This window comes from Centruroides vittatus, unplaced genomic scaffold (assembly GCF_030686945.1).
Source record: "Centruroides vittatus isolate TY-2023 unplaced genomic scaffold, ASM3068694v2 contig_375, whole genome shotgun sequence".
NCBI classification, from domain to species: domain Eukaryota; kingdom Metazoa; phylum Arthropoda; class Arachnida; order Scorpiones; family Buthidae; genus Centruroides; species Centruroides vittatus.
In genome coordinates, this window is record NW_027122197.1 from 1,111,426 (window position 1) to 1,128,688 (window position 17,263).

Below are 17,263 nucleotides of genomic sequence, written 5' to 3' on the forward strand. Positions count from 1 at the left end.
TATTAAATTAAAGCAGAAACAGCATACATAATTAACCTTTTAAGAATATTATCTCTATATTTAATGTTGTTACTATTGTTATTAACCCTTTAAAAATGATTACTTCTATTTATAATACTCTTAATTAATATTTTCTTAAGAAATTTTGGGATATTGTCTTGTTATGTTACGTTTGTTGAATATTTTATAAATTAATACTTTGATATTTTAAGAGTATTGTTTCTTAAGTCAATTAAGTGTTATTATTGCTACTATTTACTTATCATATTACCTAAATTAATAAACTTTTGTTACGAATATTTTAATTTCAAGAGTGCTTATAATGCTATTTGATTGAAAAATAAATAAATTTGTTAATATATATATATATATATATATATATATATATATATATATTAACAATATATATATATATATATATATATTGTTAATATATATATATATATATATAGATATATATATATATATATATATATACATATTTATTTATTTATTTATTTAAAATTAATAAATCCAAAATTCTATTGTTTAAGGTTATAGTCCTAAATTCTGTTAAAGAATTTCCACTTTCTTCTATAAAATCTTGTAAATAAGTAAAAATGCTCGTATTTTTAGTACTTTTTACATTCCTTAATTTCAATATAAAGACATTAGGAAAGTATTTTAAGACAGTAAAGAATGAAAGTCTCAGCAGCATTGCTTAATACACTACTTTGGTTATCTTACACAATTTCCTTAACTATCCTTTATAATCTCCTTGCTATCAGGCAAAATGTAAAGGATATTTTTTATATTTTGCCTGATATCCTTTATACTTTCTTTGCTATCTTTTACACTTTCCCTTTATATACTTCTTGCTGTACACTATCCTTACCTTGCATTGCTGTCATTTACATTTTATTTTATATCATTTACACTTTCCTTGCTATCCTTTAAATTTTGCCTGATATCCTTTACAGTTTCTTTATTTATCTTACTTACTATCCTATATTATCCTGTAAAAGAAATTCCTAAGAATATTCTTAGGATCTCTTATACCTTTAATAATGTAGGAAACATTAATATCTTCATTTACTTTCTAATATTTGAAGGAAACTAAAGTAAACTCGAAGGTAAAGCATCCCTAAGTTATCCTTAGGTTTAAATAATTAAATCACTCGAAAAAAAAATTAAAAGATCACATTTAAGCATAATTAATCTCATAAATTAATTAAAATTATCACAAAAATTTCCCATTTTAATAACAAGAATGCAATTCTATAGTGCAAAGCTTTATCTTTCTGATCAATAAGCCAATATCATGCTAAAATATTGATTACGACTTAGTCGATTCTAGCGAGTGATTATTACAAACACTATATTATTCATGTAATAATCTGTGTATATGTATATTTAAGTAGAATTTTTCTTAAAAAAATAACCTTTCTAAAAATCTTTAAACTTCAATTTACCCTTACGCAGGGGGATTATTTTATGTAGAAAAATACTTATGTTACGCTACGAGTGAGAGGGGTGATTTGTGTAACGTGTCGTATCTCTAGTGTATTCAGTAACCGTGTGGCACTTTTGTAACGTGATCGATTCACCATTAGTAACAGAATGCAAACTAATATGCCACATGAGAAAATTTTCCTACTAATTTAACTATTACTTGATCATTTCATTATAAATCTTTACTTAAGCTTTACATTGATTAATCAATTACGTGTTTTAAATATAAATTAACCCCTTTTTTATAAATTTGATATTTATGTTGTTACGTGTTTTAGAGGGCTTTAATTAATTAAAGAATAATTTTAAAAAACTAACTTAAATATAATTTAATTTTTTTACTTTCCCTGTTGTTATATAGCAGTAAGAAAGTGTGACCGTCGGTCGTAAAATGACCCCCCTCCCAAAACTTTTACATTTTTTGGGGACTCTGGGGACCTTGAAACGTCGACAAATGTGAAAATTTTGTGTTTTTTTTCTGTATGTATGCATGTTAGTTTGTGGTGGACACAATTTTGTTCATCCAATTTAAAGCTTAATAGCTCCTGTGCCTTTTGTCGAAAATTTCTTAAATTTTACAGGGAGGTTTATGTATTAGGGAAAAATGTTTCTAGAAATTTTTAGGAAAATCGCACTATTTGTTCGGGAGATATGGCCTACCCCCTTTGAACCAATCTGAAGACTTAATGTAGAATTATCATGATTTAGTTATTTTTATATTAAAATCGATTTAAAGGAGCTAAAAATATATTTAATTATTTAAATTTTTTTACTTTACTTTATTTTACATGATTTATGAAGTGTTGTTGTATAGGAAAGCACGGACACAAAGAAAAAAAGTCAAACATGGGAATATTCATACTATACAAAGTCGTATAGAAGAATTTGATAAATGACATTTCCATGGCACAATACTTCAACAATCCATGCAACATTGCTGAATTTTTAGTCCACTTTTTTTTATAATAGCCGTCAAGTCAAGCCGGTGTGGAGCAGCTACATTCTTATAGGATATTTCTGCTTTTCGTGTTTTCAACGGGTAAACTCTGGACTATGATGACTCACGTTGTCCAGTTTGTCGGGTACAGCAGAAATCAAATGGCAAGTCGCGATCGTTGTTGACAGCTTGTGTGCTCTAACGGTTTTCTTTCCCTTTCATTCTCTTTCTTCTACTTTTATCGCACGTGGCTTCTGACCCTAATTCTTAAGTATTTTTTTGTGGTTCCTAAAAGAATCTACACCTTGTCTGGAAGACGAAGTGGTGAGGATGCTGCTGAATTTCTTTTTATTCTTTAACTGTTTTTATTTTGCTTAGATATGTTCTTTTTTATGTCACGTATCTTTTAATTTGTTCTTGTGTATTTTGAATTCATCTGTTTTCTATGAAATCTATCTCGAATTTATTCATTTCCTGTGTTACGTCTCTTGACTTTGTGTGTTTTCTGTGTTATATCTATCGGATTCATTTATTTTCTGTTACGTCTTTTGTATTTATTCGTGTTCTATCTCTTGAATTCATTCTCTTTTTGTGTTACGGTCTCGTGTAAACACTTCTTTTTTCGTTATTCACCGTTAATCTGTTCTTCTGAGTATGTTCTTTTGAATATACTTTACTAAGCGTTTCGTCTTCTAAATTTATTCACTTTTTCGAGTTTAATCTCAAACAATTGAATTTTGTAATGAATTAATACAAGAGATGTAACAGAAGACTGAAAAATACAGGAGGTGTAACATACAAGACTGGTAAATACAGAAGGTGTTACATAGAAAACTAGTAAATACAGCAGGTGTAATTGTATTCTTTTACAGTTTCTGAAGAATAAAATTTTCGCATTCCAAGTGTTTACAATTTTTATTTTATTACATTTATATTCATTGTATTTGAACGAAAGATAACAACGATGATACTCGATACTGATGATAATTATGTTGGAAAATAATTAAAGTGTAAACTTAAAATTTTCGAGGGGAATTTTACAACAGTCGAAATACGCATTTTGAAAGGGGGACGGAATAATTTTTGTAGATGAAATGAATCCGACAAATATCAACCAGCTGTTAAATTCCCACTGTACGGAATTGGAGATTCAGTAAAGCGTGAAATTGAATTGAAAAGAAGTAATCAAACACATACAACAAGAACGAAACGTGTTACACACAAGGAGTAAGAATACAATAGCGTTTTATTCTCGACTTTCTTATACTTATATAATTTACGGCAATTCATCAGCGTGCATTGACTTGCTCCACAAATTTTGGGGGTATGTTTTAAGCAAAAATTCTATCTTCTTTCGAGGCAGACATCGTTACGAATTGAAATTTTGGATCTTCTTTTATTCCACGAAATTCTCGAAAATATCCAGAAGAAAACGATATTACAAACTGTAAACAAGTCGGAAAGAAAGGGAGGAAGTATGAATTGGAAACAATTCTCTTAACGAAATATTTGTTTAGTGAAAGTAAAGAAAAGAAAGCCCTGAAGCTTTGTGTATCATTTATCACTATATTGGTTTATTCTTCTGTCTGTTATAACAGTACAGGAACTGTATATGTGAAGCCTTTTTGTCATTATTGTAGTCCCTTTTTTCGGGGGGCGAATGGAAAGTGATGGAAGCTGTACATGGCACAGTAAAATCATCATTCATTCCGGACATTTCTTAACAAAACCTCTTCCACAGACCTGATTCGTCTTTTACGCTGCTTTCAACTCAAAGTATTTTGTGGTCGTATAACAGTGTAGTTCGGAACTAAATTACTTTCTATTGAAGAAAGGAGTTTTGTTCAATTTACGATTCTTTGACGCGTGATTCTCCTTTTTTTCCCCTTCCTTTTTGTACTTTCCTTCTTTCATTGTAGGAATTCTCTATTTGTTTTATGTTGCTATAACATGTTAACTTTCTCAGGAGACCAGCCAATCAAAGAAATATAAAGGTGATTCGCTGGATATTTCAAAAATACTTCGAGTGTATGCATTTTTTAAAAATAAATTGATAAATCAATTTTGCTTTCTCTTTTTCTCTTGGTTAAGATATTAATAGATGTTTAAACAATTCTTTTTTACTTGTTTCCATTAATAAAATATTGACAAAACCAATTTTAGATGAGGGAAAACATGCTTCTTTTTGTATATTTTCAATAATTTCCGAATCATTCACGTATGACTAGAAGAAAGATTAAATATTTCTCTTGTTTTTAAAAAATTTTATCCACTTTTTGATTGATGACACTACGTTTTGCTTTGACTCGTATAGATTTTAATGCTTTGTTTCCTTATTTTCTTCTTGTATCCTCTATGTTTCCACTGATTCAGTTACGCTCTAACGCAACAATATCCTATACTAAATTTCAAGACAACGAGAAAAAATTACAGAAATATTTAAATAAAAACAGTGTTACTGCATACAAAATCTTCTCTTTTTCTAACATTTTACCTCATTAAACTCAATCGTACCGTTGAAATTATTTGGAAAATTAGATTAATGATTCCTTCTCTAATAATTAGAGAAATTTTTTTTGTCTTAAAGTAACTTTAAACAATTCAGATCGGTAAAATATTTATGTAAATTTAAATTATTGTATCTGCTGTATAATTTGTTTAATGTTTCATAACGGGTTTTAATGCGTTTAGCGAGAATGATCAACATCTTAACAGGAAAATGGAGAAAACTGTCATTGAACACATCATTCGTAAATTGTTGCAAGGAGAATGCTATTTATCAGTCCAGACTGACCTGAAGAAAGGTGTCATTAATCTGCATTGTATGCTGAGATGCCCTTCGCAGGTACCATTAATCTGCATTGTAAGGTCGAAGCGATAGACAGTTACAGGATCAAAGCATGTCTTGATTGATGAGCTTTCTGTTAATGCACTGCTCTGACTTTGACCCTACTTGGTAAACCTACCAAGTATTACATCTGATCTTTCTTTCTTGTTTTATTTTACAAATGTACGTTATATATATGCGATTAATTCTAAGAAAACGGCAAAAAAAACATTAAAAATCTTCTCTAAAAACTAGAATTTTTGCTGTTTTCATTTAAGAATTTACCACTTTTTAAACAAATTTCTCCCTACTCAATGGGTTTTTAATGTTTTTAAATTTCACGAAATATGTTAATTAGCGAACACGAATAGAAGAGCTTTCAATACTTTCATAGAAATTTCACCGTTAAGCATGAAAAAAATTTATTAAAAAAATAATAAAAAAAAAACAATTTTAATCGTTTTCATTGATAAAAATTACATTTTTATCTTTATTAATCCTGTTGAAAATTTATTTCATTTCACGAAACGTCTTTCTACGTCATCAATTTCGTATAATGACAATTAATTTAGAACATATTTCATTAAATTTCAAGCAATTTTAAGCGTAAAAAAACCGAGTTTTCAAGGAAAGAAAAAGCAAAAATAAATTTAAAAACCAATTTTTAAATTAAATTTATTAAAATTTTTAATATAAACACGCTTTAACTAGAAGAAAAGAATATAAAAATACTTGTTTACTTACTAAATTATTAAAAGTAAAACTTTAAAAATAAGAAAATTATATAATAAAATTACTATCAAAAATTACATTTCTCAATTTTTATTTTTGGCTTTTTTTCTTTGAAGATGGAAGAATTTTATGCAAGAGGGTGGGGAGTTTTATATTGTATAAAAGAAAATTAAAATCTGGTTATTTAATAACTATAAATAGCTCTAGAGTATAGAACTAAAACAAAAGATTAATTTAATGAAACACGTGAAGTAAACAGCGAAACTCATTACAAAAGTCTGTCCTTTCAAGGATTTGTAGGATTTGTTATAATCCGGTAGAACGAAGAAAAGTTTGAACTTTTAAATGCCTAGAAAATATTATATAAATAAAGAAAGTCGAAAAATAATGCGTAAAATGAGTTTTTCTTTTAACATTATTAATGAGAAAATTTATAATATTAAATTTTTTCACTTAAATTCTAATAAAAATGAAAGCATTGTTTCTACTTTATATCGAATAGAACTTAGGTTGTACCAGTTTATTTATGATAAGGCTAAACGTTAACTTGTTTCTACGGACAGATTTCACTGCATTTTGTTACTAATGTAGATTTTCTATATGATCACAAGTAAATATAGTACAATAATACAGTAAAACCTGTCTAAAACGAAACGCGACCGTAGCAGACAGAGTTTTCCGTTCTTTACAGGTTTCCATTTTGTGTGTCAAAAAAATCTTCAAAGACAAGTTGAAAGACATACACAGCAAGAAGAAAACCTGTATAACATTGAAATACGCATTATGATTCAGAATTTAGCTGATTTTACGCTAAAATTCCGCTTTATTCAGGTTATATTACGCAAATGGTACCCCAAAAAAATTCAGTTTCACATTAGACAGATTTCCAGCTCGTAGTGATAGTCCATATAAAAAAAATCGCTCAGTTTAGACAGGTTTCCGTTTATGTATAGGATCTTTTTAAACAGGTTTTTATTGAATTTTTGTTATTTACGTAGATACAAGACACTCCTGGAGGATGTTTCATACATTGAAGATGTTTCAGAATTTATGTTCAGGTATAGAAAGAACATTTACAATTTAAAAAAGAATTATTTTTTTGCATAAAACATTAAAAAATTTCGTAAACTTGTTGAAAAAACATCTTCAATGTAAGGATGAAATGTTTGGGATTGTGTTTTTACTTCTTTTTGTTGATAGTTCTTATCGAGGAACCAATAAAAATAAAGGTAACTTACATTTCTTCTGTAAACTATTCTGACATGGAGGTATTCAGTTATCGCTATCAGAATGTTCCGGATTGCAACGTACATAAATATGAATTTGCTCTCCAAGGGATCGTGTAGAGATTTTAAAAGTAGTTTGAATAAAAAAATGATCAACAGTTGATCATTTTTATGGTTGGTCGATGCGTTTGATCGAAAAATACGATCAACGACATTGAATAAATAAGAACTATTTACATAACGGTCTGATGTAATACCATTCCACCACTAAAAACATTTAATAATGATAATAAAAAAAAATAGCCATTCATTTAAATTATTATTGTAAATTGTTGTAAAAATGTAATTTACTGTAAATTCTTAACAAAATTCCTATCAATTAATCGAACAATTCTTAAGGAATGTCCTCCTAACTGATCAGTAATTCTTGAGGTATTTTCTCTTCAATCGATTTTCTCGCTCATCTTATAGAATTCTTTACCAATTGGTCAACAATTTCTAAGAAAATGGTGGACCATTAATTAACAACGATATTAATTTACTTTTAAAAGTAAATTTAAGGCAAATAATACACTAATTAGCAATTGTGGAGATCCTTCTTTTCCATAGATTTTCTCATTCATTATATAAAATTCTTCATCAATTGATCAATTGAGAAAGAAAATGATAGATTAATAATGAAATTCATTAAAGAATTTAGATTTAAACAATATTAAAGACAATTTTAAGGCAAACAATACACCAATTTAAATTAATTAGCAATCCTTGATGTACTTCTCTTCAACTGATTTTCCCACTTATAGAATTCTTAGCCAATTAGTGAACAATTCTGATAGAGTATTAATGAAAAATAATATTCATTTACTTTGTTATAAATCCTCCAAAAAATTAATAAAATTTAAAGCAAACAATAAATCAATTTAGAATAATCCTTTAGGTATTTCTCTTCGATTGATTTTTCTCCCTCATCTCGTAGAATTCGTCCTCAATTGGGCAGCAATTCTAAAGAAAGTAATGAAGTAAATTAGAGTATTAATTAAAGAAAAATATTTATTATAAATGTTTCTACAAATAATACATCAATTTAAATTAGCAATTTTTGAAATAATCTCTTTACTTTTCTCTCTCATCTTGTGTGATTATTCAACAAATTTCTCCCTCATCTCCTAGGATTCGTCAACAAGTTTCTTCCTCATCTCCTAGGATTCATCAACATATTTATAAGAAACTAAGAGACTGTCAAGGATAAAACATTAATGTATTAATAATTAATCACAAATCCTCAAAAAATAAATTTAAATTAGCAACTCTTGGACTATATCCCTTCTAAATTGATTTCCTCCTTCTTCACCAATTGGGGAACAATTATAAAGAAACCAATAGACTATAAATTAATAAAGGATTTTTCATTTTCTTTTTTAATGTTTACATTTAACAAACATTTAGGATTATTTCTAAAGAAAATTATGTAGAAAATTTTAATTACAATAAAGTTTTGATAAACTATTAAAATCAACTTCTGTATATGTGTAAGTATAAAGATTTGATATGATGATGAAATTCATTTATATAAATAACTCCTTCCAGTTTTAAAACTTATCATTTAGTAAGCCGATTAATTTATCTTAAAGATAAATTAATAACCACAGAATTAAATAATGTGGTTTGTATTTAATTGATTCTTGCTACTCTACGTATTAGTTTGCCTAGTAAAAAGGGGAACAATCAAGAATAATTTTTCAAACAAAATTAGATTCTTCTGCTTTTTATTATTAAGAAAAATTTAACTGAAATGGATGTCTAAAAAAGAAAAAAAATTAAAATTAAAAAATAATTTTCCAAGTACAGTCAAAGAGAAAAAAATATAAAAGGAAGAAAAAAAATTAGAAGTAAATTGAAATGAGAAATAGAAAAAGAAATAAAATAAAGGAAATAAAATAATAAAAAAAAAATACTTGAGAAAGATTTCTAAATTAAATTTTAAAGATAAATTTTCAAGAATTAAAGTAGACAAATGAAAATAACGAATATTATTTCCTTGATAATGTAAAATAGATATCTTTACAGACATTTGTACTTTAAAAATTATTGGATTTTATATTGATTATAACAAGATTATTTCCAATTTTTTTAAATATAAAAGTGAAATTAATTATGTTGATGTTCGAATAATATACAGAAAATATCATTTTTATTGATTAAATTATTAAAGGAAAGTAATTTAATTTTTAAATTAAAAAAAAATACGTTTTAAATTTTTTTCTTCTTTCTTTCTTCTTAAAATATATTCTTTATTTAATTAAATAAAAATATATGATGTTTTTTTTAAATAAATAAATATATGTATATATGTATATATATATATATATATATATTAATAAAATAAATACATTTTAATTTAAAAAGAGTGATGTGTGTTTTAATAATAAAAAGTACTTCTGTGTAATAATAAATGATAAATTGTCTTTTTTAATTACTTAAAAAATGTAATTTTTAAAAAGTTTTTTGTTTTTAAAATTACAATTTTTATACATTTTTATGTGTAAATGGTAGTAAAAAAGTGAATTTGTTTAGGATTTAGTTGTCAAATTTTATTTTTTTAAATGTAAATATTTTTTTATTGGGCTACAGTTTTAAACTTGCAGATCTATACATTTCAACTCTCATCAGTCCCGTTGTCTGTCTTCGAATTGAAATTGAGACCAGATACAGAAAGCTTAGGGCCAGGTGGACCGGAAGTCACATGATTTCAATTCAAAAATTTTTCCCGGAATGGGGTTACATGATAACCTGCACGACTCGGTTGATATAAGGAAAAGAACTTTTTACAGGGGCAAGACACTAATAAAATCGAGAGCAGATATGGGCTAGAGACTTCGATTATATGAACGTCCAGCTGAACTGGAAGTCACGTGTTTTTTTAAATTAAAAGGTAATTAAAAATTACGGCCCAGCATTAATAATTGTTTATTATTTTTTGGTATATTTTTTATTTAAAACTTAAACAAATCTCACGTATTTAATTCAGTTTGGCATGTTAATAAATCTTTAGGATAAATAAGAAAAGTTCGATTTTGGACAACCGTTCTATGATAGCAGCTTTTGTCGAAATGTTTCTCATTTATGTTATACTGTAGGGAATTAGTGTTGAATTTATTTACGATACGAATTTTCTTTTTCTTTTATTTTTTTCTCCCTTTTTTTCCCTTTCTTCTACGTTATTTCTTACTTAACGAGATACATCAAAAGCAAAACTTCTTGGAACGAGAAACAAATTTAAGAGTAGAGAAGAGAAAAAAGGTAAAAAGAATGCAAAAACACCACAAAAAATTGGCAAAAAAATATTTAGATTTTATGAAATTTTATTATAATAATTAAATAATATAAAATATAAATCTCATTTCTAAAGTGTCATTTAAATAATTTAATTTAATTTAATTTAATTTAATTTTTTTTAAATAATTTTTTGTGCTATTTAACTAATTTAAATAATGAATTATTAGTTTTTATGTGTAAAAAATACTTAAAAATATATTTTTAAAATTATTAAATCGAGTATAATTGCTGTTAAAATTACGATATTTATATATTTTTCGTATGTTTTCACCTTTCAAAATTAGTTTCGTTCAATTAATTTGTTTAATTTTATTGCGGAAATTTAATGTTTTGTTAAAAATCCCTGGTTTTTATGGAAAAATTAAATTATTTATTAAAATTTCTGTTATTAGTGTGAGAAAAAATAAAATAAAGTTAAATAATTTGCTAATTTTTGCTAAAATTTGATACGAAATTTTAATAATTTATCAAATATTCTATGAAAATTTTGTAATTTCTGTAGTAGAAAAACAAAAGAAATTAATTTTCTAATAAATTTTTCCGAAGGAATAAATAAAATTAAATTCTTTATAAGTTTCTTTCAAAAATATTTCGATAACTTCCGACAAAATTATAGAGTTATTAAACAATTTAATTACATAAAATTTATTAAAACTTTTTAATGTTTATATTATTTTTTATGCCATACTTTAGCATCCATATAATTCAATCCTACATCAAAGAAGTCAACGGTGGCTTCACCAGAAATGGAGCACTACGTTAAGCTGACACCATATGAAATTTACTAGAAAATATAAAATTATTACACTCATTTTTCATAGAAGTGAAGATATATTTCATGAAAAATAAAATTCCTATAATTAATTTCTATAATTTCTTAGTTTTTCTAGTATTTCAAGCAACCATTTTATAAATTTAATTAAAAATTACAAACAATTTTGTAACAAATAAAAATATCAAACTAATTTTCATTAATTTAGACGAATTTATTACAAGAGGTGCCCTATTACATCAATATGACGCCATTCTTCTAGTTTTCTTATGTGAGAGGGTAAAAATTGATGTCAATTTGACATAAAACTGCACACTACTGAAATGAAACGTCACCTCTAAAGTTTATCTCTAATTAATTATAATTACAAATTTTCATTTGATAAGAACAAAGATACCGTAGAAGACAAAGATTTTTCAAGCATATTTTTAAATTTATTTCATTTAAAATATATGCTATCGATCTCAAATTAGTAGTAAATTGTCCCTGTAAATCATAATTTCCCTGATAACATGAGTGTTATGCCGGTCATCTACGTAACTCCGTTCACGGCTGAAACTTTTGAATCGAAATCACGCGACTTCTGGTCTAAACCGGAAGTTAGTATATAGTTAATCGGGGCTTCCTGCCCTTGAAATTACCATATCCGGTCCCGGTATTCCTTTATGTAATACCTACCTCGAGATTAAGGAAGAATAGGCAGAAAAACAGTGGAAAATTATAGTTCTACAATTTTTTTTTCAAATTGCATCCCAAAAAACATTTAAAAGAATAAAATAATATCGATTTATTTCCCTTTACTCAAAACTTAATGGTAATAATGTAGTCAGAAAGTGGGATAAACTCGGTGTACAATCGAACCCCATTAAGGTGTCACGTATCTATCCAGCAATTTTTTTTTCTTTCTGTTTTTTTTTTTTTTCTAGGGTCAGCTTTCCGTGACGTATACAACAATAAAACGGTTTGTTGAAACATTCCATTCACACATAAGCTGAACAGTACGTGATCGATGTAGCAATGTTACTTCTTTACTGCGTAGAAAATCACTGCTTTAGGTAGAAAATGTCAAAGGGGGGTTTGCTGCATAAAAAATTTACATGTTACCCATAAAACTGTCCCGCTTCGTTGTGACAATATAATTTTCCAAGGTAGATATATGGCCAGATCGTTCGTATTCTAACAATTTCATCATATATAGAAAACTTGTTGATGTATAAATTATAGAACAGAACCATTTTTCAATTCCGTTCACAGTATCGTAAGAAATTTAAGGATGTAAGACATTTTTTGATATTTTCTAATGCCATGTTACCTTTATCTGTTCGGCTTATAACTTAATATATATACAACAACACGCTTTAAAATGTAGATAAATAAAAATTGTATACAACCGTGCTGAAATAAACTCAATAATATTCTTTGTGATGGAGGTTTCAGTCGTTCAATTAAAATATTCAATATCCTGTACACGTGGTATACCTTTACAGAAGCGTGTTAGTAAGTTATATATATATATATATATATAACATTCATTGATTTATTTTATTGCTGTATAACATAAATGCACATTGCAAAATGGAAGAAGAGCAATGAAATTCTTATGATACTATAAAATACTGACAGAGGAGAAAATATATATTTTTCCGGTAAAAGAGAAGTTAAGTAAGAATAAAACATTATTTTTATAGAAGAATAAAAATTGCAGACAAATCTTATAGAAATTAAATCAAATTGCAATTTTGAAAATGGGGAGGAAGGGTTTAGCTAACAGATTTGATGATGTAAACAAAAATCTACTAAGTGCATTAAAGTGTAATTCAAATCCCCTTTATACCATAATGATCCAAGCTATGTAAATCTATGAATAAGTAAATCAATCTTTGAGTAATTTACAAAGTTCTCCCCATATCCATGGGTATTATCTCAGATTAAAAGTGTCAACTTAGTGTATTATCATGAACCAAATAAATGTTAATTCTTCTACAACTTATTTCAAATCAAATTCTTGTTCATCAATATAATTATAATTATTATTATCGAATGAAATTTATTTTTAACAAATTATTTAATTAAATTATCCTTCTCATCTAGAAATATTATAAAATTCATTTAAACAGCAATTTGAGAAAACCATCCGTTTGCATAAAATCAATAACCGAGTCAAATATCTGCATGGAATATTTGTTAATTATCATAATACTTGTTACTCATGGTTATTATCTTTAATTAAATAATTAATTAATTAAATTATAAAGACATCATCATGAATATGATTCGATGTGTTTAAATTTTGTATTAATTTAATTGATCATCAGTGACGTTCAATCATTTTCGACATGTTTGTTTAAGTAACATCTGATTTTCGATTAAGATTTATAACGCGTATATTAAACGAAAAAGAAGACGATAAAGGTCCTTAAATTAAGTTAAAGGATCTTCAGTATATTCTTCCTAATACCAAATTTAAATTAATTTACTTATAATAAAGATGATAATAAACTAAGATAGCATCTTCATCTTAAACTAAATTCAGGAACAATTATCATCGTCTTTCTATAATTAAATTATACAATCGTTATCATCTTCCTCTAAATGTAAATTAAGATATTATTAACATCTTTCTAATACGTATTTTTAAAGGAATTTTTATCATCCTCCACCTACAGTTAAGGTTAAACATCTTTAATACTTTCTTCCTTCATAAAACTAAATTTAAAAATCTCGAACGTCTTCCTACAACTAAATTAGAGAAGGTCCCATCTTTCTTCCTATTACCAAATTTTAATTAATTTAATTATAACAGAGATGATGATAATCTACGGAAGCATCTTCGTCTTAAACTAAATCAAAAAATATTTATCATCGTCTTCTTGTAATTAAAGTATACAACGTTTATCATCTTCTTCTAAATGTAAATTAAGACATTATTAACTCTTTTTAAAACCAAATTAAAGAATTTTTATCATCCTCCCCTACAATTAAGGTTAAAATTTTAATTAGAAATCATCATCTTCTTCTTCTTAAGACTAAATAAAAGAAACCTCATCACCATCTTCTTCTTCTTCTTAAACCTGAAGAATGATCATTCATTCTTCTTAAAAAATAATTAAAAATAATAATTTATCATCCTATCCAGCAATTAATTTAAGCATTTTTAAGAATATGTTTTATTTATCATCATTACTCTTCAACAACGAAACTTAATTCGATAATAGAAAAGGAAATTTCTCAATTAAATTAAAGAATTAAAACAATGAAGACTGATACCAAAGAGTTTTATTACAACTAATAAAAGTGAGTAAAAATTGATAAATTAACAATAAACATTATATATTTTATAATTAATAAAACAGATATTGCTATTTTGTAGTGTTTGTATCACAATATTTGTCTCATAATTTGGCAATAAAGCCTAAAGCTGAACATTAAAACTTCATAATTTTCAATAAAGTATGTTTTATGGGATTTTAATAAGAAAATCATAAAGTAAACTATAACATATTTCAAGTTTTCATCACATATACATCATGTATGATGATACATCATCCTACCCTTGTTAATGATGATTTATGTTGTATCACAGTTTATTTACAACAAATAATGAAATTTTTATACAATAAATATTCCTGCAAAAGTGGAAAAAAATTATTATTATTTTATTATCATTTTTAATTACTAAATAAATAAATAAATATAATAAAAATTGTATTTTTAAATCAAATATTTTACTTGTAAACAATTAAATTTTTTTTTGGTTTTATATTTACGAATTTATATAAAAATATAATAAAATTTTTTAAGAAAATAATATTAAAATTACATTTAAAAATAATAAATTATATCAAATTTATAGTATTTTCTTTTGAAAAAACTTAAATTATTTTATTTTCTTCATTTTTTTACTGAAGAAAATTCGTTTTATTTTATTGATTGAAGATGTTTTTGCGTAATTTTTTAACTGTAAAAAATTAATTTTTAAGTGATTTTATTTATTTTCTAATTAAATTTGTAAATCTGTTTTCTTAATTATAACAAAAGATCAACAAAAATTAATTTCAGAGCATTGAAAAATCATTAAATAAAATTATTTTTGGAAGAAAAGACACGTTTCTTCAATTGATAAAGGTAAATTTTAAATAATTTTAATGTTTAATTTCTTTAAATTAAACAAAAATATTTAATTATTATTATTTTTTTTAAGTTAAAAAAATATGTTTAAAAAGTTATGTGTTAATTTTTAAATTTTATTCTAAGAAAAGAATTCCAAGATTTGTTTAATTTAATTTTGGAAAATTGATGATGGAAATTGTTTAATCTAATTTTATGATGATGATGATGATGATAAAGGTTTTTTAATTAATCTTTAAAAAAGAAGGCAATAATTTGGTTTTAAGAAGAGAATAAAGGTTATTTATTTTAGTTTTATGAAGTTTATAAGTAAAATTCTTTAAATGAGTTGTAAGGAGAAGGTACTAAAGGTTTTAGTATAGTAGAAAGAAGATGCGTGAGGTTTGTTTGTAGTTACAAGAGGATTGTAAACAACATTTAATTTAGTTATAAAAGGAAGATGCTAAATCTATAAAGTTTATTTCATTTAATTATAAAAGGAAGATGCTAAAGCTAATTTAATTTAGTTCTAAAAGAAAGATGCTGAAGCTAATTTAATTTAGTTATAAAAGGAAGATGCTAAATCTATAAAGTTTATTTCATTTAATTATAAAAGGAAAATGCTAAAGCTAATTTAATTTAGTTCTAAAAGAAAGATGCTGAAGCTAATTTAATTTAGTTATAAAAGGAAGATGCTAAATCTATAAAGCTTATTTCATTTAATTATAAAAGGAAGATGCTAAAGCTGATTTAATTTAGTTATAAAAGGAAGATGCTGAAGCTAATTTAATTTAGTTATAAAAGGAAGAAGCTAAAGCTAATTTCATTTAGTTATAAAAGGAAGATTCTAAAACTTTTAAAATTAGTTCCACGAAGAAAGTGATAAACATTCTTTAATTTAGTTATAGGAATGATATTTTCTATTAAATATTGTTTCAGGAAGAAGAAGAAGACAAGAAAACATACGAAAACTGATAAAAACTTTTCATATTTCCTAACTTTTTTCCCATTATAACATCAAAGGATTACATTAACGCTACTTAAATACGTAAATTTATCTGATTTTAATTTTTAAAAGAAGAAAAAAACAGTTATACATAAAGAAACTATTTAAATTTTTCCTAGAAAACAGGAATTTGAAAAGATAAAAATGTATATAAATATTTTTGTTATTTATAACGTTCAATCCCAATATAATGAAAGTGTTTAATACTAAAGAAAAATCATAAACGAGAAGATAAAGCAGAAGTAATACTTTATTTTCTATTTAGAATTTGTATTCAATTCTCCTTTCATTGATTTTTAAGGCAAGTTTTCTCATTTCACTTGCTGATATTCTTGACTTAAAAACAAAAATAAAAGAAGAAGAGGAGGAGGAGGAGGAGGAAGAAGAGGAGGAAGAGCAAGAGCAAGAAAATGTATATATTCTAATAAAGAATTTTGCAAACTGGTAAACATCTTTGTACAAATTTCTTTCCACTTCAATTATCTCTTGTATACTTTTTTCTTTTCTTTTTATTATTGAAGAAAAATATATTAACTTGTATGAACTTTTAATATAACAAAATTAAAAATAAGGAAAATATATATACAATTTATTACGAATCAACATGAAAATATATATTTTATAATATTATTATTATTTATGAAATTTTATTAATAATTTTATTTTCAACGGTGTGCATTTTATTATTGTACTTCCTTAAATATTTAAAATTAATTTTATTCGACATTTCATAGCTATTTTTGGATGTTTTTTAATGTTATAAATGAGTAAAAAATTAGAAAATACAAAAATAAATTGTTTAATATTATTTAAATTTTTAAAATTAGTA